General features: G+C 35.0%; 1 long non-coding RNA gene across 1 annotated transcript in view; it reads left to right on the forward strand.

The window, feature by feature from the left end:
• The first annotated feature begins 2128 nt into the window (after positions 1-2128).
• The window catches only part of LOC110740455, a 39366-nt gene continuing 21465 nt past the window's right edge, over positions 2129-20029 (forward strand). The window contains exon 1 of the long non-coding RNA XR_002517025.2: positions 2129-3640. This is a non-coding gene — a long non-coding RNA (uncharacterized LOC110740455). The remainder of the gene's footprint in view (positions 3641-20029) is intronic.

Consider the following 20029-nt stretch of genomic DNA (forward strand, 5'->3'; position numbering starts at 1 on the left):
CATAGATGCCTTCTTGTAGGTCACTTTCTAAATTATATTTTAAGACAAAATTTAGGTCATAGGAGAACATTTGGTGAATCTTGCTTTGTTTTGACTCAAAATGAGAGATATGTAGTTTTTATAAAGTGTGGTCATCACACATCACTAGAATTCCTGTATTTTAACATGCGTGAAAGCCATTTGGGAAAATTGACACACAGATTGAATGTAACCTTTTTATCTTATATATTGGATGAAATAGAGACATTCATTTCTATTGGTCAGAATGAAGAGACCTATAAAGATATACCTATGTGTTAGTATCTCACAATAACTAGTGAAGAATTTTTTAAATAAAAATGTGTATTTTTATTCACATCACTTTTTAGAAAAATACATATAGACCTATACTATGATGTTAAATAGTAGCGAAGTGGTGATCCAAATCAGTGGAATTACACAGTCACTCCATCATTTATATATACATTATCTAAAAAATTCTGGCCGGGCATGGTGGCTCATGCCTGTAATCCCAGCACTTTGGGAGGCTAGGGTGATGGGGAAGTGGATCACAAGGTCAGGAGTTCGAGACCAGCCTGACCAACATGGTGAAACCCCCATCTCTACTAAAACTACACTCTCTACTAAAAATTAGCCAGGTGTGGTAGCATGCACCTGTAATCCTAGCTACTCAGGAGGCTGAGGCAGGAGAATCGCTAGAACCCGGGAGGCGGAGGTTGCAATGAGCCGAGATCATGCCACTGCACTCCAGACAGGGTGACGGAGTGAGATTCCATTCTGTCTCAAATAATAATAATAAGAAGAAGAAGTTAAATCTAAAATTGGCTGGACACGGTGGCTCACGCCTGTAATCCCAGCACTTTGGGAGGCTGAGGCAGGCAGATCACGAGGTCAGGAGATCGAGAGCAGCCTGGCTAACACGGTGAAACCCTGTCTCTACTAAAAATACAAAAAGTTAGCTGGGCGTGGTGGCAGGTGCCTGTAGTCCCAGCTACTCGGGAGGCTGAGGCAGGAGAATGGCATGAACCCGGGATGCGGAGGTTGCAGTGAGCTGAGATCATGCCACTGCACTCCAGCCTGGGTGACAGAACAAGATCTGTCTCAAAAAAAAAAAAAAAATCTAAAATTTCAGTGTGCTTCATTTTTTAAAAAAGAACATATATAGTATCATGAAAGCCTTATGAGGGAATGTCCTGATAGTAGTTATAGATAACATTTATTGCGCACCTACTATGTGCCAAACACTTTTCTAAGCACTTTACATGTGTCTCATGGAAGCCTTACAAGAACTCATGGAACAGTATTAATTTCATTATTTCAATTTTTACAAATAAGAAAATTGTAATATTGAATGGTTATACAGCTTGCTCAAGCTCTCACAGCTAGTTGGAAGCAGAGACAAGATCACAGCTCAAAGCCTATGCTCTGAAACACTTTTCTGTTATCATTGTGATAAACAAGAGAAGATATTCAGGACTCATTCAGAGAAGAAAATCCGGGCCATAGACATAAATTTAAAAGTCATTTATATGGCCAGGCGCAGTGGCTCATGCCTGTAATCCCAGCACTTTGGGAGGCTGAGGCCTGTGGACCATGAGGTCAGGAGATTGAGACCATCCTGGCTAACATGGTGAAACCCCATCTTTACTAAAAATACAAAAAATTAGCCGGGCGTGGTGGTGGGCGCCTATAGTCCCCGCTACTCCAGAGGCTGAGGCAGGAGAATGGCATGAACCCAGGAGGTGGAGCTTGCAGTGAGCCGAGATCTCCCCACTGCACTCCAGACTGGGTAACTGAGCAAGACTCCATCTCAAAAAAAAAAAAAAAAAAAAAAAAAAGACATGATCTAGATGACAGGGAGAAATGTAATACATAAGTGTGAAAATGTATAATAAAGAGAATAAGAGAGTCTGGAAGATTATCATTACAAAATAATTGAATAGTGAATGTTAATTATTGTTACTAATCACTATCTCAATATACCTTAAAGCAAAATATTTTATTAAGAAATCAGTATGTGCTGGGCTTGTAATAAGTCCTAGAAACAGGAATATAAGACATAATCATTGCCAAAAATAGACTTCTCCTATGTAATAGAAGAAAAAATATTTAAATTAATATGCTTACATGTTACAAATTTAAAATAAATTTAAGTTTTAAATACAGTGTAATCACTCCAATGATAAAAACAGTTACAATCCCAGGTTAATGAATTTGGATGTTGCAAACTTTTTCTGCAGAAATGACTCAATGAAAGTTTGAGTCATTAAACTTAAAGAGTTGGTTTTGAGGGCTGTGGTATTTGACCAAGGGGACAGAAAAGCACATGTTTTGCTTAACTGAATTGACAGATACATGAAATACCCCAGTGTTTCTAGGTAATGCAAATTATTTTCCTTGTGATCTGGTAGACCTCAGGAGTAGAAACCACCGACCGTCTTTTGAGAATTGAATCGGAAAACTAGAAAGGTAGACTAAGTATCTCTGCCACACTTAGGCAGCTGAATCCTATATGTGATGCTGTTGACTAGTTTTAAGTAAAGAATGACATAATTAGATTTGCATTTTGGAAAGATTATTCTGTTGACTTTTAAAAGAGCACAAGGTAGGAGCTTGTTCCAACAACCCAGTTTATTTATCTTATATGCTACCTTATTTAGCCTTAGAGAGTTGTAATGGGCTTATTTACAGCCATCACCATGGCAATAGTCTGGTATCATACAAACATGAATCTAGGGAATCTCACATGTACTTACACTTTACTCCAATGGCTCATGGAAAAAGATACATTCCCTAACTCTTTTGCATTTTACATGCATCTTATAGCCTACTTAAGATATAAATCACATGACATCAGCTTGGACATAGTTAATTATAAAAGATGCTTTAAAATATTATGTAATATTGGGGTTTGATATGATGAATGCAACATATATCATAATCATTTCTTCTATTTTACAGTCTTGCACTGGGAGTTAAAGGGATCAACATATTACACCATCCTGCCCCTGGCAGTCTTTTCCACCCCATCTGCCAATCCAAATGTTAAATTGTAGAAACAACCAAAAATGGCACTCTTGGTAGCCAGATTATAGCAGTGGTTTTTCAATAAAACAAAAACTATTACTATATAATGTAGAAGACATCTGGTATTCAGTCTGGAAAAGCAGCACTCCAAAAAAATGACGATAAGTGAGAACAAAAAAAGGGGGAGGAAGTTGAATAAACACAATAAAATATATTGATTTTAGAATATTACATTTCAGTGTTTTTACAAGCAAAAGTCACTGCCAAGGAATTGTGCTCTGAACCAAGAAAACAGCAGGTTAAGACTTCAGAGAGGAATGGACCACACAAACAAACCACTTTCAGGTCCTTGGCTCTCTGAACTGTAAAGCTGTACCAAATGCTGAGGTACTCTTAAGTGGACCAAAGAGATGGGCAGTGGTAAAGGCAAAGAGGAAAAGCTGTCCTGGCGTTGGTCTCGGTCATAGCTACTTCCTGTCTCTTCCCTTCAAATGAACTGTTCTACATATTCCCAGAAGATGCTGATCCAACTCTGCCTAAGAACCTCAGAATTCAGGTTTTGCATGGGAGGTGGGAGCAGTCAGCTGATGGCTCATTTCAAAGCAGGAGTAAGGTAAGAGCTACGTAGTAAAAATCAGTCAAATTACCACCTTTCAACATCCTGGAAGTTATGAAAGACAATGAATGAAAGAAATCATTGACTAGACGACTTGTATTGTAGCTATAAATCTGCTCAGCTAGTTTCTAAGTTCATATGTATGAGAGAGAGAAATACTTGTACATCATTATAGTTTTTGTAGCATGAAAATATATTTGCAAAACTTAATTATGTCAGTTGATTGTAGATCAATAATTTATCCATATATATTTTAGAAATTAAGGAGATGCAAGGACGTAACAATTGTAATTAAATGTTTAATATAATGTCAAAGGCTAATTTTAAAAAATTAATATATTTGTTAATTATCATAGTGATTTCTTATCCTGCAAAGACAGTTTTCTGATACAAAATAAAGGGCCCACAAGTAAGCACAGAAGGCCACTAAAGGGCATAATTTCAAATATCTTTCAATGCCTCACTGAACTTTGGCTTTTCCTCATATTAGTGTCACAATCCATGGTATATTAGATACATCAATTAATTTATTTATATGCTGCTTCATTCATTTAGTCACTTGACAAATTCTTGAGTGCTCCCACGTGCTGTGGCTGATACAAAAATAAATAATACTGTTTCTTTGATGAAAGGCACATTGACAACTCCAACAAAGAAAACTGACAGCAAAATAGCAGACACAGAGGTCGTTTGGGAGTGACATCAGCAGGGTGGCAAAATAGGAGGTTCCTCTCTCATGTCTCCTCACAGCAGCAATAATTTTCTTCATTTTCATGAAGAAAAATGGCTTTGAGGTAGCTTTGGGATCTAGGTAGGAGGTTGTCTAACAAAAATCTGGAGTATCTAAAGGAAGAGGAACATTTTAAGAAGGTAGGCCCATGCCCAGGTGAGACTATGGTCAGTGAGCCCATAGTCTCAACTACAGACCTGAAAATGACCCCAGCCCTCTAAGACTAAAATTATGTTTCAGCTACATCTATGAGTCAAATTCAAAATGCTTTAATTTCCAGTTGTGCTTCTCTTTTGACTTGTGGTGTCTAGGTCTCTCCCTCTCCCCTCGTCTCTTTCTCTTTATCTTCCTCTCTGTCTTTTACCTTTTTAATTTCCAAATACTTATAGATAATAAAAAATTTGCAAAAATGAAAAACAAACCCTTTACCTAGTTTGCACTAATGTAAATACCTTATTGCAGTTATGAAAACTAGAAAATGGGTTTTGGTGCAATACCATTCATTATAAAACTACAGACCTTATTCAAAATTTACTGTTTTTTCCCTCTATTAGCATTTTTTTCTGTTCCAGGATCATAAATTGCATTTAATTTTTATGTCTCAGTTTACTTCAATCTTTGACAATTTCTTAACTTTTCTTGTCTTTCACAACCTTGATGCTTTTGAAGAGTAGTGGTCAATTAAATTGTAGAATGTTCCCTAATTTGTATTTGTGTGATGTCTTCTCATGATTAGACTAATGTCACAAATTTAGACAAAAATATCAAAGACATGGTACATATATCAGTACATTATTTGAGAGAGTACATGACGACATTTCTACTAATAATATTAAACTTCATCATTTGTTTAATGTTTTGTTTTCCAAGTTCCTCCATTATTAAGCTTGTATTGTGTTCTTTATTATTATTAATAAATGTCCAGGAAAAATACTTTGAGACTATGCAAACATCCTGTTTCTCTTCACACTGTCATCTAGCTTTTTCTGGTTTATACATGTCTTCATTAGTTTGACAATGGTCTTCTCCATCTGTTGGCTTAGATTGGCATATCACACAGTGGTTAGGATCTTGGTCCTTATAGCTGGACTGTTACACATATATTATCTTAGCTCTAACAATAACACTATGCCTCAGGTGATATTATCATCAATACTTTACAAATAACAATCTGATCATATAATAACTTACCCAATTCATTCAGTAGGTAGTGGGATCATATTTCAAACCTAGGTTGTCTGACTCCAGGGTTCATTTGATAAACTACTATTGTGGACCAACTCCCAAATGAAAGTATTATTATGAACTATAGTCGGTGCTAGGAAGAAATAGAATAGGAAAATATGAGAACACATTCCAGTGTGATGTGGTCCGCTGGGAACAGGAAGAAATTTTTCCTTATGTTAGATAGCATCCTAGTAAATACCAAGGACTCACAATCTCTACTCTCTCCTTTACAATGAGCATACCATTGAACAATTTACTTGCGTTCTCTGCCTTAGTGTCCTCATCATTAAAATGGAAGTAGTAATTATTCATGTAACATACAGTTTTATAAATATTAAGTAAGGTAATACAGGAAAGGAACGGAAAATTTTTAGCATATAGTAAGCATTAAATAAACATTTTAAAAATGGAAAAGTTGAAGGATCTAAAGGATGAAAAAAAAACTTAAAAATGGAATGTTAAAATTCCAGTAAAGGGCCTAGGACTCATAAATGTTAGGAATTATGTTATATTTTAAAGACTGAAAGAAACCTGAGGTGGCAGGGATCCTGGAACAGAGCAACAAGTACAGTGTTGGGAGATGAAGATGTAGATAGAGTTAGGAAAGACTTTTCACAATGCTAAGGATTTGAGACCTTATTCTCATTTCCATCCTAATGATGACTTTTTAACAATTTTATTTTATTATTTTTTTTTATTCCTTTGAGACAGAGTCTCACTCTGTCACCCAGGCTGCAATGCAGTGGCGCCATCTCAGCTCACTGCAATTTCTGCCTCCCAGATTCAAGTGATTCTCCTGCCTCACCCTCCCAAGTAGCTGGGATTACAGGCATGCACCACAACACCAGGCTAATTTTTGTATTTTTAATAGAGATGGGGTTTCACCATGTTGGTCAGGCTGGTTTCAAACTCCTGACCTCGGCCTCCCGAAGTGCTGGGATTATAGGCTTGAGCCACCATGCCCAGCCTTTTAACAATTTTAAAATCAAGCAGTTATGTGATCTGATATCTAGCTTAAAAATATTCTGGCTATGGTCTAAAACTGACAACTAGGTGTTATCCTAGTATAATTCTGTTTCTGAATATGGAATTTTTAACATTTTGATCAGATTTTTTCAAATTTACCTTTGCAATAAATCCATGGCATAGGTTCTTTTATTATGTGTATTTTATATCAAGAAAATGAGGTGTAAAAAAATTAATTGTAACAATTGTAAACAATGTCTACATGTACAAATGAGTTGTAAAACCCAATTAAATACATATTTACCTAACTACCTGGATCTAAACTATAAGGTACTTTTCTATAGCTCATATAACCTAATTTGTGGACATGACCTAATTTGTATAAATTATTATAATCTAGTCTAACTATTTCAATCTTACTTATTTACGATACTAATATTTAGGCAACTGTAATGATGATCACCATTAAAATATTGTGCCAATATTCACTATTACATAGATACCTTAATTTTTTTGTTTTCAATCCTAATGATTTGGAGAATGACTTTTCTTTAACTCCATATTCATCATATTCGCAGCTTTCTGGTCTGATTTTTTTTCAGATCTCTTTTTCCAGAACTGTGTTCTAGAGTATAATCAATCATGATTACTGATCTTTAGCCCCTGCAGTTCATAATTTGGTTTCTAAAAATGCTTTTATTTTACTTGGAACAGTCAGATTTTTAGAGTGTTTCTTGGCTTATTGGATAGGGCCGTAAAGTGGCTTGAACAAGAGGACAACATGGAGAGACAGCGAGTTTGGCATTAGAAGTGGCAGCATCAGGAGTCTCGGCAGGGGTGACAATATTTCGAGACACTTCACAAGCATCACTTCATGAGTCCAACCTGTTCAGGTCTCTCTTGCCTTGGAAGGCTGGTTCATAATTAATATCAAGTCAAGTGTTTTGTCCTTGTAAGGTTTTACTTAGTAAGCCTGAGGTTAAAGATAAGTTTTCTTCTTATCTGTGAACATTTTATCTTCCACTTATAGATAGTTTTTTCCCCACAAGTGAAGTTGAGTATGCCAAATCTCTTGATTTAAAAGTTGTTGATGAAAAGGGAGTTTTCCCCACAAGTGAAGTTTAGTGTGTTAAATCTCTTTTGATTTAAAAATTGTTGATGAAAAGGGAGGAGATAAACAAGAAAAACATAATGAAATTTTAAATGAAGGTAGAAATTTACAGTGAGTATACGTGCCTGGGGGTAAAATTGATTTCCTCTTTTATAGTGGGTTTTTAGCATGGAGTAAATTTTATTTTTCACCGAAGAAATGAGGAACATGTGCCAATTCTGGGCCCTTATAAGGTGCCAGTATAAACAAAACAGAGAAGCTGTTGTTTAATATGCATGAGCAGAAGTTTTGAAGCTGGGTATGTTGGGTCTGTGGCTAGTGTCAATTCTGCCTGTGTGACCCTAGCCAATTCATTCAAACTCTTAGAGCGTCAATTGCCTTGGCCATAATTAACCATGTTCCTGAAGCCAGTAGTATACAAACACAGTTTATCTTTGATGATAGGAGTTTATTACTAGGATCTGTGGGGAAAAATCACTGTATAGGAATCTGTGTTAGCAATTTTATAATAACTCAGGTTGCCGAGTTTCAAAACTACTATGATGTGGCTAAGAGATAAATAGAAAAATAAACATCAATGCTATGTCATTTTATTTTGTTCAATGTACTTTGTTCAAAAAAGAACATGGAGCAATTTCTTCAGAAGAGGACTGTATATGTTTTCTTCTTCAAACACGGAGATTAAAATGCCAAAGTCAAAACTTTGCCAGAAAGATTAAGATGTATATGCACTGGATGCACAAACACTTATTAATTATAAAATATCAGGTAAAATGTGAGTGATAGTTATATCATTATCAAGAATTGATTTGAAATAATTTTGTGTATTTTCTAATGCTTTATAAGCTGTGATCAAAGATATCTCATTTAGCTGATTAAAATGTATTCAGTTTTATTTATTACTAGGGTCCCAGTTAGTCAGTTCTTAAGTAAAAATAAGATTTTAAGGAAATTAATGACATGATGCTATTCGCCAAATGCAGTCAATTCTCATTATTCATAAATTCTATATTTGCAGATTTACCTATTTACCAAAATTTGTTTGTAACTCCAAAAATAAAATATGTTGTGCTTTCACAGTCATTTGCAGACAGAGTGAGAAATTATATGTGGTCGTGCACACACCTTGCCAGTTGAGATCAAAAAAGAGATATTCAGGCACTCTGACTTCTGGTTTCTGCCCTCATACTGTGTCCTTTTTTGCTGTTGTCAAGTTATTCACATTTTTGTGCTTTTTGTTGACAATTCTACTTTTTAAAGTAGCCTACTTGCATTGTCCTGAAGTGCCTCTTAGAGTTCCTTAGCTCAGAAAGACTGGGACGTAACTTACAGAGAAAACACATGTTAGATAAAATTCATTCTGGCATGAGTTACAGTATTGACGGCTGTGGGTTCAAACATAATGAATCAACAATATATATAAATATTAAATAAAGGTCTTTAAAAAGAAATATGTCTAAAACAAGGTTATATGTTGATCAGATGATGAAAATATTATGACCAGAGGTTCACAGGGACCCAATTCTGTATTTCCGCTAGCAGCCATAGCTCAGAATTTGCTAATTCATGGTTCACAGTTGCTTTTTAGAACTTAACTACCAGGAATAAAAACAACTGACTGCTCTTATTTCTCCTCCTCTACTTTGTGTTCCTGCCTGGCATGAAATGAGAGAAGGAGCGAATACATAAAATGTAGAAGAAATTTACCTTCGTGAAGTAAGATTCAGGCTTAATTCATGCAACATAAACACTCCAGCAACAATCAGAACAATAAATTAAAAACCTTTGGGAGGAATATTGCAGAACAAGGTGTAAGAAATGTTGAGACTAGGGAGTTATCCTCCTCCTCACTGATTGTGTTACAACTGAATGTTGTGTGTAACTCAAGAGCCATGTTTCAAGTAAGTATTTGCTTGATTGTCTCACCTAAAGACCATACGTTTCTTAAGGGCAAAGACTATGCCTTATGACATTTGAGTTTCTGCAAGGTCACATCAAGATGTAAGTAAAATCATCATCAAAATCTAGTCATTATTCATATTTCAATGACTCTTCTTCTGCCACCTAAAATATTCCCACAATTATTCTGGGAATCCTGGAGGATATTACACATGAGCTCACGGACACTTCTGGCTCATTAGATTTACCACCAGACCTAATTTGTTCATTGTTGCTTCTTTGGCTTTGATCCTTTCTCCATGTGTACCACCATGTCTACTGACACTGTATCATTTTCACACATCACTGCTGATTCTGCTGGTTACCGACACTGTGTCGCTTTGCTTGGGCAGCATCATCTCCACTCGTAGCACTGTTGACAAATTGGTGGAATGACTGACTCTGCTACTCCCTCTGTTCAACACCATTGCTCTGTTTTTCAGGTACTGCTCTCTCTAGCCAGACACCCTATCCATAAGAAACTTCTATGTGTCAAAGTTGTGTGGTTGTGATGACGTGGAATAGAATCCCCTTCTCATGTATTTTATAATTACTTTAATAGAAAATCACCTCTTAAACCACAGTCTTATAAAGATTTCAGGAAAAAAAAAAATCCCTGCTTTTACTCATTCTCTTGTACTAGAAATTTATGGGGAATTTACAGTGAGCAACTAATTGTCAAACACCATGCTATACAAGGAATCTTTTTCAACTCTGTATTATGACACCTCGTTCTGGGTCCAAAATTGATTGTATGGTATTACGGTTAATAGTGTAGATTCTGGCCAGGCCCCGTGGCTCACGCCTATAATCCCAGCACTTTGGGAGGCTGAGGCGGGCGGATCACAAGGTTAGGAGATTGAGACCATCCCGGCTAACACGGTGAAACCTGGTCTCTACTAAAAATACAGAAATAAAAAAAAAAATTAGCCAGGCGTGGTGGTGGGCACCTGTAGTCCCAGCTACTTGGGAGGCTGAGGCAGGAGAATGGCATGAACCCGAGAGGTGGAGCTTGCAGTGAGCCGAGATCACACCACTGCACTCCAGCCTGGGGGACACAGCGAGACTCCGTCTCAAAAAAAAAAAAAAAGTGTAGGTTCTAAGCCTTATGACTGTGTTTGGACATGGACTTTACTACATAGTTGTTGAGTGATCTTTGGCAAATTACTTAACCTCCTTGTGCCTCATATCTCATATGTATAAAATCAATATTATAATATTATCAAACATATCACATTGTGTACATGAAATATATACAATTATTTGCATATCAATTGTACTTCAGTAAAACTGGTAAAAAAATTCAGCCACCTAAAATGTGTACTCCCAATAAAAAGTGGTACCACCTGCAGAGATCTATGGGATTAAATTTGCTTGCCTATGTACATGGGCAGCATTTAAATCAAAATGGCATTATTAAACACTCAATGAGTTTTAGTTATTAGTTTTCCTTTAGGATGTGTTCTCACTGCATGCAAATTGATGTGAATTAGATTTACCTCATCAGTTTCCAAGACATGCCTAGATATGTCTAAACAGTAGGTTTGGACACATATATCACTGATTCTTCCAGCACCCAGCAGCTAGCATATATTAAATGCTCAGAATATGTATGCCGAATAAGTGATAGGTACAGATATGCAGAAGGCATAAATAGGTATAGAAAGAGTGTATGTCACCAATACACCAATATGTCATTAACACTAGTGATTTTAGTAGCAGAGCCAAGAGAATTCCATCCTGCCTAGTGACAAGCAAAGAGCCTGGCTTATTGATGGTGCTCAATAAATATGTCTTCAATTTAAAATGACATCTAACACTTCTTGAATAATTACCCATTCTGTGAACAGTTGAACATCTATATCTCATTTAACTGTCTTATATAGTTTGTTCTTTTTGCAATTTCCATCTTGTTAATGAAGAAATTAAGGCAAAGAGAGAGTGTGTGTAATCTCTCTTGACAACAGGATGTCTGTCAGGATGACACAGCTAAAATAGGTAGGTGTGGGGAATCACAAGTTAGCAATCTGCATATAACAACAGCATAGTCTTATACATTGTTTACAGGAAAAATATGAATGAATGAATAAATAAATGAACGTTTAACAAGAGTGTGAATGTTAAGACTTGAGCCCTTATGTCAACCTGTCTGGATTTGAATAACAACTCCCTTGTTAGTTAAATGATTATGAAAAATGATGTAATTTTACTGTTCTTGTTTCCATACCTTTCAAAAAAGGATAAACATAATATATGTCATATATGTTATAGGTTGCTATAGGTTTTAAAAGAAAAAAAAAGACAAAACATTTATCCACTGCCTGGTGCATAGTACATGTTTTAAAACAGCCACAATTCTCATTTTACTTGTTCTTGATTTTACTATGCTCATATGTCTTATTTTCATATTTTATTTACTTACAGGCAAGGTGAAAAGATTAAATTACATTTATGATACATGTTTATTTTAAAGGTTACCCATTTAAACTAGTTATAAAATAGTTTGATAATTAAGAATGTAGGTGTTAGTTCTTTGGAATGCTAACTGCTATGAATCAATTGATTGTATAATTATTTAGAGAAATAGGGATTCTATTCAACTATTGTGGACACAAGTGTAATAACAGAATAAATACATACCTATACTGTTCAAACAGAGTTTGCTTTTGTAGGAGCTAGAAAATATGAATCAGATTATTCTAAGAAATCTTTGTGTGAGAATAATAGCAAAGCCCTACAATGTTATTTGCTATGGTTATGTCTGTTCTTACAAAGGCACTTTAAGTGACATGTTTTACAAAAATGGCTTAAGACAGAAATAATACATTTTCTCCTGAGAATTATACAGAACAAGAGAATATTTATTTCTCTGTTGTTACCACTTTGATCATTTCCCTTTACAGTATAGACATCAGCAAAGATGTCAACCTGAAGCAAATAGTTCAAGATACTTTCTGATTTGGAGTAGAAAGGCAATTTTTCCAAGATGTTCTGAATGTGATCTGCACAAATGTACAATTTCTTATGACATAAAGATTATTATAATAATTCCTGGGCTACAATTGTGAAATTGTGCCATAATTAATATGTTTTAGAAATATGAGTTCACATATACTTTGCTGATAGACTTTTATATAAATGGATGTTCTAATTTAAATCTATACTTTAAATTGTGACTGAATTATCGAAAATTGTAAGTCAACTTAAGCCTAAAATTAAAGGCTCTCATTATACCTAATCATTGACGTCTCCAACATCACAGTCTTTTAAAATTTATATATAAATATATATGTTTCTTTGCACTACATTCATATTATTAGTTGTTGTATTCAAATATTCTATTCCTACTACTCTAAAAGCACCTCAGGGAAGGGAACTTGCTTTGTTCTTCTAAGATCTATTCCCTTGTTTGGCACATTTGAGATGTGCAATATTAATTGAAATAAAATCAATAATGTCACAGGTAATTTAAGCTTAATAGTAAATTTATGAGTGTTGAGAAAAATTGAGATACTTATTAAAAATACTAAACATTGTTCATTATATTAGTTCATATATATTTTTTATTTAAACAACATCTTAATTGTACAAAACGTAGGAATGTTCAGGAAGCTTACTGGATCCTATACTTTGGTAAAGGCACAGCTGGTTCTTCATGTCACTAATATGATAGCTTTTATGATAAATATTACAAAACATCTGTGTCCCTTAAGGCCTGGGTAGCCTGTCTTATAAATAACAGGCACTTCTGGGTGAATCAATACACCAGGAGGCCTATGCAGCTAATTTAAAGTAGTGATGAGTTATATGAAGAATGAGTGAAACAAAGAAAGGGAACAGAGAGTGGGTAGAATTGTAGTGGGTTTTCTCTTTTTAATAAGGTGGTCAGGGAAAGCCTCTATGAGGAAGAAATATTTAAGTAGAACCCTAAATGAAGACATGAACAGCAGGGTGACATGTGAAAAGGGAGATCATTCTGGTGAAGGAAACAGAAGTTCAACTCTCTGGGGCAGGAAATTACTCTAATTTCTTAACAAATTTAAGAAATTTTAGGAAGGACAGTGTGACCCAGACAGGTAGCATAGCTAAAGCAGGAAGAAGTTTAGGTTAAAAGTTAAATAGTATGAGGCCTTGTTGCCTGCATTAGGAATTTAGACATTGTTTTAAATGTGATAATAAAACCATCAAAAAGTTGGTAGTGAAGTGATATTATTTAAGATTTTAAAAGACTACTTTAATGGCACCATGGAGACTGGACTAGACTAGAATTAAACTACTAATGTTGGCATTGATGTAGCTGATGGAAGACATGATGGCAGCTCAGACAAGGATGATAGTGGCAACAATGAAGGAAAAGAGTTAGATTCCAGATATGCTTTGAAAGTTGATTCATCTATATATCCAAAATATAGAATTAGCAGGTCAAAGAGATATCTGCACTCCCATGTCTATTGCAGCATAATTCACAATAGGCAAGATATATACCTAGGTGTGCATCAGTGAATGAATGGATAAAGAAAATGTGGTATGAACAAACAATGGATTGCTATTGTGTCTTAAACAAGAAAGAAATCCTATCATTTGCAACAACATAGATGAACCTGGAGGATATTATATTAAGTGAAATAAGCCAACCACAGAAAGACAAACACAGTGTCTTTAGGGGATTGATTCCAAGACCACCTTCTCACCCTGTGGTGTACAACCAAATCCATGCATACTCAAGTTCAATGTTGGCCCTGAGGAACCCATGTACACCAAAAGTCAGCCCTCCTTATGTGCAAGTTTTACATCCCTCGATTACTGTATCTGAGTTTGGTTGAAAAAAGTCTGCATATAAATGGACCTGCACAGTTCACACCCATGTTATTCAAGGGTCAACTGTATAGCATGATATTATTTATACATGGAATCTAAAAGTCAAACTCATAGAAGCAGAAAGTAGAATGGTGCTTACCAGGGATTGGGGAAGGAGGAAATGGGGAGATATTTGTCAAGAGATACAAAATTTTAGTAAGACGAAAGGAGTAAGTTCAAGAGACCTTTTTTACAACATGATAATTATAGTTAATAACAATGTAATTTATACTCAAAAATTGCTGAGGGTAAATTTTCAGTGTCTTCATTACAAAAAAAGATTACATTAATATGTGAGATAATGTATATATTAATTAGCTTGATTTAGCCATTCCATGCTATATACATATTTCAGAACATCATGATGTAAACCAGAAATATGTACAATTATTATTTATCAGTTAAAAATACATTTTTAAAAAGTTAATTTGTCAAAACGTATTAATTGGGCTCAGGATAAAAGTGGAAAAAAAAAGAATGAAGGGTGACTTCCAGGTTTGAGCAATTGGATAAATGGTGAATGGTAAGATAGAAAAAACTGGAGCAGAAATTTGTTTACAGAGAAAAGTAATGTTTTCGCTATGTTAAGACCCTATAGAGGAAATGTTGGCAGGTATTTAGTTGTGAGCTTCTTGAGTTCAGGGATTATTATATATATCAGTCTATAATTTACATGTGTGTACGTGTGTGTGTTTGTGTTTGTGTGTGTATGTGTGTGTGTGTGAAGTTCTCACTCTGTCACTCAGGCTGGAGTGCTGTGGCATGATCATGGATCACTGCATCCTCAACTTCTTGGGCTCAAGTGATCTTCAGCTTCCCAAGTAGCTGGGACGACAGATGTGTGCAACTTTGCCCGGATAATTTTTGTGTTTTTGTAGAGACAGGGTTTCACCACGTTGCCCAGGCTGGTCTCAAACTCCTGAGCTCAAGCAATCGGCCTGCCTCATCCTCCCAAAGTGCTGAGATTACAGGTGTGAACTACCACATCCAGCCCAGGCTATAAATTTGGAGATCAACTATTTATACCTAAATCTATATGGAATCATAAATAAGAAAAAGAAAGAGAAAGAAAAATGGAAGGAAGGAAGGGAGGGAGGGAGGGAGGGAGGGAGGGAAAGAAGAAAAAAGAGGAAGGAAGGAAGGAAGGAAGGAAGGAAGGAAGGAAGGAAGGAAGGAAGGAAGGAAGGAAGGAAGGAAGGAAGGAAAGAAAGAAAGGAGGGAGGGAGGGAGGGAGGAAGGAAGGAAGGAGAAAGAAAGAAGGAGGGAGAAAGAGAGAGAGGAGAAAGAGAGAAAAGAAAGGTTATTGGAGAACTGAGCATGAGCTGCTGAGCATTTAGAAATATGAAGAGATACTCCAGCAAAAAACATAAAGTAGTAGTAACAAGGGAAGGAGGAGAAAAATACATATAATGATACATATAATAAGTCAATGAAATAAAATTTCAATAAGGTTGCTAGAAAATTTTCAAATACTACTGAGTCATAAGATAGAGACAGAGAATTGATCATTAAATTTGATGAATAGTTATTATTGATGATTATTACAATAGTGAATTACAGTGACAATCTTTTTGGAGTAGAACCAAGCATGAGGTGATAAACTGATACTGAAACTATTGAATATTCTGTTCATAAGTTTTATATGAAGATAAATGTAGAAATAAAACTGCAGTTGTGAAATGACATGGAGCCACACAAGATGCTTTATGGTGTTGTGTTTTTGGAATTACCTTATTTCTATAAATTTTGGATTTTCTCAAGATTAGATTTTCTTCCTTCAGTACCATGAGTACATATGTAAGCATCTTTAGAAATTCCTCACTCTGGACCTTGAGTCTATGTGGTAGTTTTTCTCAACATCACACTTCTCTAAAGCCTACATATATCTATCAATAATTATATTTTCCTGCCTGCCACCTCAGTGAAGCTCTCTTTCAATATTCTGGCCATTACAACCATACTATTATGTGAAAACATTTTATACTTTTAAAAATATTTTTTTATCCTTATTAACATACTGAATTGTATTATCATCTACTTGCTGACATGTTCACTATATCTAGATCCTTAATGCTGTGGGCTTCAAAGTCAAATTGCCTGTGTTCAAAGTCTCGTTCTGATACTACCATTTGTGACATCTTTGACAAGTCTTTTATCCTTTCCAAGTCTCAGTTTTACATACACAATTTAAGGAAAATAATAGGAAGCATATCCCAAACTTATTTTGAGAATTTCACAAGACACTGTGAAAACTACTGGCATAATGTAAATTTCAATAAGTGCTATTTTTACTATTTTATATATTCACTTCCTTACGTTATTATAAATTCTTAGTTCCCCGGTAACTGGATAATGCTTTGTGCTTAACAAATGACAGTTAAATGGAAATAAAATTTACCCACATGTTCATTCATACAATTCATTCAACAATTATCTTTTGGGTGTTTATATCTTTCATTCACTGTTGTAAACACTTTGTAAACATCAGTGAGCAACAACACCACCAACAAAAATAACAACAACAACAACATCCCCCTGTGGCTTTGCTAGAGTATCAGCAATGTAAGAAGACAGAAAGCAACAGAGAAAGAAAGGAAAAAGAAGAAAGAAAGAAAGAAAGAAAGAAAGAAAGAAAGAAAGAAAGAAAGAAAGAAAGAAAGAAAGAAAGAAAGAAAGAAAGAAAGAGAGAGAGAGAAAGAAGAAAGGAGGGAGGGAGGGAAGGAAGGAAGGAGAGAAAGAAAAGAAAGAAGGAAAGAAAGAAAAAGAAAGAAAGAGAGAGAGAGAATATTAAAGAACGTAATCGCTTAACCACAATTTCCATATGCTGAATAGAAGCAAGAAAGGAAAAAGAAAAAGAAAGAAGAAAGAAAGAAGAAGACGAAGAAGAAAAGAATGAAAGAAAGAAAAAGAGAGAGAAAGAAAGAAAAGAAAGAAAGAAGAAAGAAAGAAAAAGAAAATATTAAAGGAGGTAATCACTTACCCACAATTTCCAAATGCCAAATAGAAGATTGGGGCAAACCCTGATGAAATTAAAATGAGGCTCTTTATCCCACAATTACAGGGTGCTGAAGTTCTGTACAACATGCAATATACACCTATATTGCCTTTATAACATGTAAGAAGTTCTGATGTCCAAATTATATCTGGCCCCAAAGATTGTAGCTAATTGAATGTGGACTGTATGATATGATACAACTTTCAACTGAGTCGTTACAGAGTTACCATTTTAAAAAATGTTTATTGGGATGTTCATTTAAACAAACCATGGAAATGCAGCAAAGGTCTGTGTGACAAATGAAGCAACTGAGCTTTGATTTTGGAAAATTTAAATCTAGAATTTATGATGGGGCAAAAAAGCATGATTTGTGTTTTAGATTTTAGAAAGCATTTATAGATACTTTCATTAAAACAAAATCATGAATCAATTCTGGATATTTGTTAATAATTATAAATGCAAAACCCAATAGCATTTCTTTATGGGGCCACATTTTAAGAATAAATGTTCTTAACACAAAATACACATCCTGGTGCAGAGTGGAATTGAAAAGGATTCCATATGGAAAAGATTTACTGCAGAAATTAGAGAACACCTGTAGTGACAATGGCTGCTATCCTAACCCAGGAACAATTTTTATTCACATAACTCAAGTTGTGAAAGAAGGTCTTACTTTTCCTTACAACACTAAAAAAGACTTTGCCACCTGCGTCTCACCGCATATCTGTAAATAACAGATTGCACCAATTATGTTAGTGTTCTGTTGCTATGCATTAAAATAAAATGTAGCAGTAGGAAAGATTTATAGGCAAATGCCTCCTTTAGAATTTTAAAGCTGATAAGCAGAGAAGTATGAATTATTAAACCAAATAGAAGCTTTACGGAAAGGCTTGCAATCAAGCTTTGCTTGCACAAAACAAGAAACCTGTGACTAATTTCAAATAATGTTGTTTGCCTAACAAAATGGGACATTTAAAGGTGAACTCTATAATGAAAATCTGATTTCAAAGGAAGGAAGCACTGTTCCTTTAGTCTTTTATTTCATTTAGAATAGACATCATATTGAATAAAATACAGCGCAGTGTCACTGGAAGCTAAATGTTTCTGATGATAGTTCAGAATGACTTTAAATATGTGATATGCAGTAACTGGAGAAAACCTAAAGGTTAAACCTTAAGATTGTAAGTGAAGGTTGGATGGCCAGAGTTCAATAAACACAAGTTTTTATCTTAATTTTTAGTATAACAATACTAATTTCCAAACATTTGTGTTATTAACTTGCTATGGTTAACTCCTCTTCTCTGCAAATTTCTTGTAGGAAAAACAAATTGAGGAAGTTTATTAACATTGGAGATAGAAAAGGCATTCAAGATAGTACAATGTGAGATTTCATATAAATTTAAGCACTGTATTAGGTTACATTCCTTAAGAGAAAAACTGTTTCCCCCTTTTTGTCATGGTAAAACTTAACTTTCTTCTTAGTCAAAATATGTGGAAGACATAAAATATAAATTATTTGTTTAGTATTCTCATTTAAAAAGAAAATTAAAATTCCCACTTCTACAGTACTTTGTCTTATACTATACACCACAACCTGCTTTACATCCTTCAACACCCACGCAATAAGGGGCATTCTGCTTTTAAGGCATATCAAGCTTCAAGTCACTCAAGCTAATTTTGTTTTTTGAATGTCCCTAAAATCTGGCTCTGGGTAAAGTGGCATAGTAAAGAATTTGGATATATTAGGTGAAGATATATGATTAATTATATAGACTTATATGCACTATTTTTGCTGAAACTTAAGAAAGCCCCTTCTAACAGGGATGCTTTCCCTCTTCCCTCTTTGAGAAGAGGTGTACTTTTGACATTCACATCTGAACATAAACACCATACAGATTATCTGGTTTACTCTCCTTTATTTCATGGACTCCAGTAGCTCTATTGTATATTTATAAATAATAGTTTCAGAATATCATTATATTATCTTATTATTATCTGAAATCTTAGTTTCAGAATATCATAAAGTAAAAATAAAAATGGATTTGTTGGGAAGTACCAAACTCATAAATAAGAATTGCCTTATTATCCACAAAGATAGCTGAAAAGTTACTGTAAGAGTTGGTACCAAAATTATTCTTGGAAACTTTGCTTTTGAAATACAGCTGCTGTGGTACAAGAAGCTCAAGCCACAAGCTTGATGATGGGAGATAATATAAAGGAGATAATATAAAGGAGATAATATAAAGGAGAACTAAAATCTGTTCTCATATGAGCCCATGTGAGTTTTGAAACAACCATCTGTATTCACCAATAGCCATGTTATTAAACCATTCGCTTAGAGCCCAATGGGACTGCAACCTTAGACAACAGTGACTATACAGTGCTGAACAGAAACCCCAAGAAAAGGCCGGGCACAGTGGCTCATGCCTGTATTCCCAGCACTTTGGGAGGCCGAGGCGAGCAGATCATGAGGTCAGGAGATCGAGAGCATCCTGGCCAACACAGTGAAACCCCGTCCTACTAAAAATACAAAAAAAAAAAAAAAACCACACACACACAAAA

This window comes from Papio anubis, chromosome 12 (assembly GCF_008728515.1).
Source record: "Papio anubis isolate 15944 chromosome 12, Panubis1.0, whole genome shotgun sequence".
Lineage (NCBI taxonomy): Eukaryota > Metazoa > Chordata > Mammalia > Primates > Cercopithecidae > Papio > Papio anubis.